We start from the raw sequence: 6,000 nt of genomic DNA on the forward strand, positions 1-6,000 counted from the left end.
TACAGTATTGTGCCAAATTCTTATGCACCCTAGTTATATATCTGTTAAGACTTTTGCACAGTACTGTATTTTGAAGTACAAGACACGCTTATCTGAGCAAAATCTCTAATTTCTTTTCTCTGACACAGTGACATGATGGAATGGTTTAAATCACAAACAAAAAAAACCTGCAGATGCTGGAAATCTAAGCAACACACACAAATGCTGGAGGAACTAGCAGGCCAGGCAGCATCTATGGAAAAAAGTACAGTCGACGATTCGAGCTGAAACACTTTGGCAGGTCTGGAGAAAAAAAAGGCTGAGGAGTAGATTTGAAAGGTGGGGGGAGGGGAGAGAGAACCACCAGGTGATAGGTGAAACCGGGAAGGGGAGGGATGAAGCAAAGAGCTAGTAAGTTGATTGGTGAAAGAGACAGAAGGCCATGGAAGAAAGAAAAAAGGGGGGGGGGGGGTTGGAGCATCAGAGGGAGGCGATGGGTAAGCAAGCAGATAACATGACAGAGGGACAAAGGGATGGGAAATGGTGAAGGGGCCGCAGTGGGAGGCACTACTGGAAGTTTGAGAAATCGATGTTCATGCCATCAGGTTGGAGGCTACCCAAATGGAATACAAGGTGTTGTTCCTCCAACCTAAGTGTGGCCTTATCCTGACAGTGGAGGCCATGGATGGACATATTGGAATGGGAAGTGGAATTAAAATGGGTAGCCACCGGGAGATCCTGCTTGCTTTGGCAGGCGGAGCACTCCATATTGGTGGAATGGTTTGTCTAGCCGAGGAAATGCAGTGCAGGGTGGGACTACAAACTCCGGACGAAAAGATAGATCAGAATCATCTGTATTCCCGGCAACTACTGACAAATAAAATTCAGGGGAAAACAAGCATGTTAACGTAATAAAAATATAAACATTAACGAAGGATAGTAACAATCTGCTGGTTGCAAGTCAGGCAACACCCCAGTTATTGTCAAGTCCCTTTCCCGAGCACAAGAAATATCAGGAGACTAACACTGATATTTACTGTATTACTTGGGACTTATCAGAAATGTAGATGTTAGTTATGCAAACTTTGGTAATTATTCAATTTTCAAATTGAGTTCCAAACAAAATACAAATAGGGAGACCTAATACAGACTGGAGAAATAGTACCTCACTCTTATTTTGCGCGATTTTGATCAAAGCACTTCGATAGGGATTGGCTCTATGGCCTGCAGTCAACAACACAGTTCAATGAATTGGACTCAACTGAATTGAATTAAATAGAGCATTCCTAAAATGTTTCTAGGACCCTACGGTTCGATGTTTATTTTTTTGTGTGGTTTGGCTGATTTGCTCTTTTTTCCACACATTGGGTGTTTGATGTTTACCTTTGACAAGTTCTATGCTATTTTTTGTTTTGTGGCTGTCTGTGGGAAGACAAATCTTAGGGTTGTGTACTGCATATGTAATTTGATAATAAAAGCACTTTGGATCTGCGCACATTGCATTCTTTTCGACTGGATCTTCCAATAAGTAACTTTCTTTGTCCATATATATTGGCTCAGTTTCTTCCTCTCTCATTAACACACCCTGACCTACTACTTGCAGCACACACTTATTTATTACTCTTTAATCGACTTCATTAATAACTCATCCTCACAACAGCTTGGCCTCAATCCATAACAGACACATCCTTTGTTCTATCCCCAACACCATTTCTGCAACTTTAAACCAACATCTCTCTCTTTCCCAGTTCTGATAATGTCTTTAACCTGCAATGTTAGGCATTTCTCTATCCACAAGTGTTGTCAGACCTGCTGAGTCCTTCCAGCATTTTCTGGTTTTGTTTCTGACCAGCATCTGCACATTTTAAAAAAATTTTCAGATGTACACAGATAACATTGTTGGCAGACAAATGTTTAAGCCAAACATAAACACAAATCAGTAAAAGAGTTTCAAATTTAAACTAACCTATCAACTGAACATTAATACTAAAGGTAATTGTTGCAACTGAAATATGTTAATCCAACCTCCTATACATCAAGTTGGGGATCCAATTTGTTGAGCACCACCACTCCAGCCACCAAAAGCAGAATTTTCCTGCAGCCAGGCATTTTAATTCCAATCCTCCATTTTATTTCGGTTCCAACATTTGGTCCATGGATTCCTCTTTTGCCATGATGATGCCACTCAGAGTGGAGGAGCAACACCCTATATTCCATCTGGGTAGTCTCCAACCTGATGGCAAGAACATTGATTTCTCCTTCTGGTAATTTTACCCCCTCCCCCTTCTTCTATTCCTCACTCTGGCCCCATACCTCTTTTCCTTACCTACCTCTGGTGCCCCTCCTTCTTCTTTTCTCCCATGGTCCACCCTCTTCTCCTATCAGATTCCTTCTTCTCCAGCCCTTTACCTTTACCATATGGCTGGCTTCACCCATCACCTTCCAGCTCGTCCTCATTCCCCTCACCCCATCTTTTTATTGTGGCTTATTCCCCCTTCGTTTCCAGTCCCAATGTGATAAAATTGAAGGGAATGGGGGATTCTCAGATTCCTGTAAACAATGGATTCAGTACTGACTATGTCTGTGACTGCAGTGTGTTTGAGTAATGTCTCACAGCTGCTTTCTTTGGAGCAAGATAAGGGTTAAAGTTTGCCCAGATCCACATAAGATGTCTCTGGGCTTTTCACACCTTTTGATTTTGACAAAAAGCAGTACCTGATGGAAATTAGACAGAACATTCCTTTCTTAATTAAAGCACAAATTTGACATTTGTTCTTATCTTTGTAATTTAGTTGTGGCTCCAGCAAACCAGGTAGGACTTTCTTTTCTTTAATTAAGGTGGCTGGAGTGTCTCACAAATTGATTGTACTTTTGTATCAATAGTCCATTGACTTGACCGGAATAGTTACCAAACTGATTGTTCTCTGTATCAATAATCCAATGACTTGACCGGAATGGTTATCAAACTGATTGTTCTTTTGTATCAGTGGCCTTATGACTTCTGACAATTCTGACATCGGGTGGTGAACTTGTAGAACTGCCAGGGAGATGAGAAAGGGTCTCTCCCTGATGTCAGGTCCAAGTTCACTCGTCGGCTGAGCTCGAAGAAATAAACGGGTGAAAAGTAACAATCTTTCTGCGCTGTCGTTATTTGAACCAGCAAAGTAACGTTTACAAATGAGGAGTCTCAGCCTGAAACGTTTACTGTTTATTCCTCTCTATAGATGCTGCCTGACCTGATGAGTTCTTCTAGCATTTTGTATATGTTACTCTGGATTTCCAGCATTTGCAGAATCTTGTGTTTATGAACTGTGGACAGTTGATGCTTCATAGAGTATTTTTAAAATTCAAGACATTTGGCTCAAATGGAATCACGTGTTTCATGGCAATTTAAACTGTGGATTACAGTTCTTACCTGGAAATAAAAATTGAAAAGCCTAACAAATGAAAAAAATGAATTTAAAAACAGAGTTGCTCCTTAGTCAGTAACAACCATCATTAAAAAGTAAGTCAGAACATGAAAAAAATCAAATTTAATTTATGCAGCACTTTGGAGAAACTGGACTACACAATGAAGCAAACAGGAATTCTGCAGATGCTGGAAATTCAAGCAACACACATCGAAGTTGCTGGTGAACGCAGCAGGCCAGGCAGCATCTCTAGGAAGAGGTGCAGACTGCAACCTCTTCCTAGAGATGCTGCCTGGCCTGCTGCGTTCACCAGCAACTTTGATGTGTGTTACTTATACAATGAAGCATTGTCTTGCAGATAAAGTACTAATTAGTAGCTCTGTTTATATTTCCAGTCAGATATAAAGACCAATGCACTATTCTAAAGCATTGGGGTCACCAAATATTTTTGGTTTTCTCTTAAAATGCCTTATTTGCTATTGTGGATTCTTGTAAAATCATTCTTGCCTTTGGCCACTAATCAAAAGGATAAAAAGCATTTCCAAGCACCATAAAAACAAAAATAAACCCTAACAATAATACTGTGAAAAAATATATCTATGTTATCCCCAAATTAGATAACTTCATACAACCCAGAACATTTTATGCAAAACCAGCACGTTCCCATGCCAGTTCTTTTATTAGTGAAACATTAAAAGATAAATCCACCATACATAATCAATGTGCAGTGGCATTATGGATACAATAGCATAATTTTCCAACACTATCAGAGGAGCATAATCAGATAAAAATTGGCATTAATGGAGTATGTGGTAGAATCCTCAACTTACATCACAAAAATTCTTATTAGACACAACTCCAGAAAATTTCTCCAAAATTAGAGCATTTCCTCAATCAAGAAAACAAGGGTTTTAATTACAAGATTAGACTGAAGAACTCAGAAGTGTTCTCCTTGAAGATTCAAGATTCAAAGTACATTTATTATGCAGTGCACAACCCTGAGATTCCTCAAGAATAGTAGATCAAGATTTGGTGGAAGTACATAAGATCATGACAGGTTGGCTGAACGTTGGGGGGGGGGGGGGGTTGCTCCTCAAAGACCAGCATATGTCCTCAAAGGACACATTGGAACTTTTATAGGAAACCTTCTCTTTAAAAACAGAATGGTTAAGATATGGAACTCATAAACCCAAGAGATTCTGCTGATTCTGGAAATTGAGAGCAACACACACAAAATGCTGGAGGAGCTCAAGGCTGCCGGGGGAATAAACACTGAAGGGTCTTCTGTCCAAAACCTCCATTCTTTCCATACATCCTGTCTGACTTACTGAATTTCTCCAGCATTTTGCCCGTGTTGCTTGAACTCACTGTTTGTAGATGCTGGATGAGAGAGAGCTCTCAAAGAAAGGTCAGGGAGAATTAGAGAAATCATTTGCAATTCTACAGGAGACACAAACATGACAGGCTAAACTTGCTCCACTGTGCCCTAACGATTCTGTTAAGTTCATGAAATTTCAAAAAGACATTTAACACTGCTTTCATCAATGAGCTTTGGACTCAAAACTGTCAAGAAATGTCTCCAGGGAAACAGGGGTAGGTGGAGAGATTAAGAGAGAGACTTAGGAGATTCTTCCCTTGAAAACTGACCCACAGACGAGGTTTAAAGGTTGGGAAACGGATGCCAAAAGTTGATCCGAAACTTACCCACATCGCTCTGTGGGTAATAAACAAACAGACAGGGAAATGCCCAGCCCAGCGACAGACGTCACGGCAAGTTGTCCGGGCCTTCTGGACGTTTTCTAGAGGGGGCAGGAGTGGAGGAAACCGAAGGGTGAAGAGGGCTGGCCGATGCCGGGAACACGGAGTGCGGGGGGTTGGCCCACCCCGCCATTACACGAAGGAACCCACCAACAGGTACCCCTCCCCTGTACACCGAGTCACAAACACAAAGCTGTAGTTACCCGAGCCAACTGCGAGACTTCAATCGGCCTTGCGAGGTTTCCCGGGAGATAGCTCCTCGCCTCCCGCCGCTCGCCCAGTCACACAAACCGCTCACGGACACCAACTTTACCCCTCCACCGTCGCCATCTTGCAGCGCCTGCTCACGTGACCGCATGGGCGGGCGCCTCACCCGGTCCCACCTCCGCCCCATTGGTCACTGTACGTCACGGAAACCGACCCGAACTTCCAGCTGCACTCATTGGCCCCCCGCCCCCGTCACTCAAAGACTGTTGCCACCTGCTCTTCGGTATGGGGTCAAGTCAGTTTGATTCCCTCTTTAATAATAATAAGGATGTACAAGAATAATCATGGCTTTGAATGCAGCGGGATGTTTGTTAATACTGTATTAGAGTGGGAAGTATCCAGACCAGGCGCAGCCTATAAGTTTCCCACCATCTACAAAGCTTTAGGAATTCACTATTTCGGCAAATTGGCCATCCTGCCTTTTATCCAATATCTACAGCATCGCCTTTCTTTCTTCTCGTCTGTTTATTTGGGGAGGGTTCATAACAACCCTTGAGATAATTAGTATTTTTCACTCACACTATATTAGCTATCTCCATTACCAATATTTTCATTCAAACACTCGTGGTCTCTTAGCCCCATATCT

The 6,000-nt window shown here is 42.0% G+C and overlaps 1 protein-coding gene across 1 annotated transcript in view; it reads right to left on the bottom strand.

Moving 5' to 3' along the window:
• LOC140187890 (E3 ubiquitin-protein ligase Itchy-like) overlaps positions 1 to 5,500 on the bottom strand; it is a 127,827-nt gene extending 122,327 nt beyond the window's left edge. The window contains exon 1 of the mRNA XM_072243720.1: positions 5,351 to 5,500. The gene's annotated coding sequence lies outside the window, so the exon portion shown is untranslated. The remainder of the gene's footprint in view (positions 1 to 5,350) is intronic.
• Positions 5,501 to 6,000: the final 500 nt, after the last annotated feature.

This window comes from Mobula birostris, chromosome 2, assembly GCF_030028105.1.
Source record: "Mobula birostris isolate sMobBir1 chromosome 2, sMobBir1.hap1, whole genome shotgun sequence".
Lineage (NCBI taxonomy): Eukaryota > Metazoa > Chordata > Chondrichthyes > Myliobatiformes > Myliobatidae > Mobula > Mobula birostris.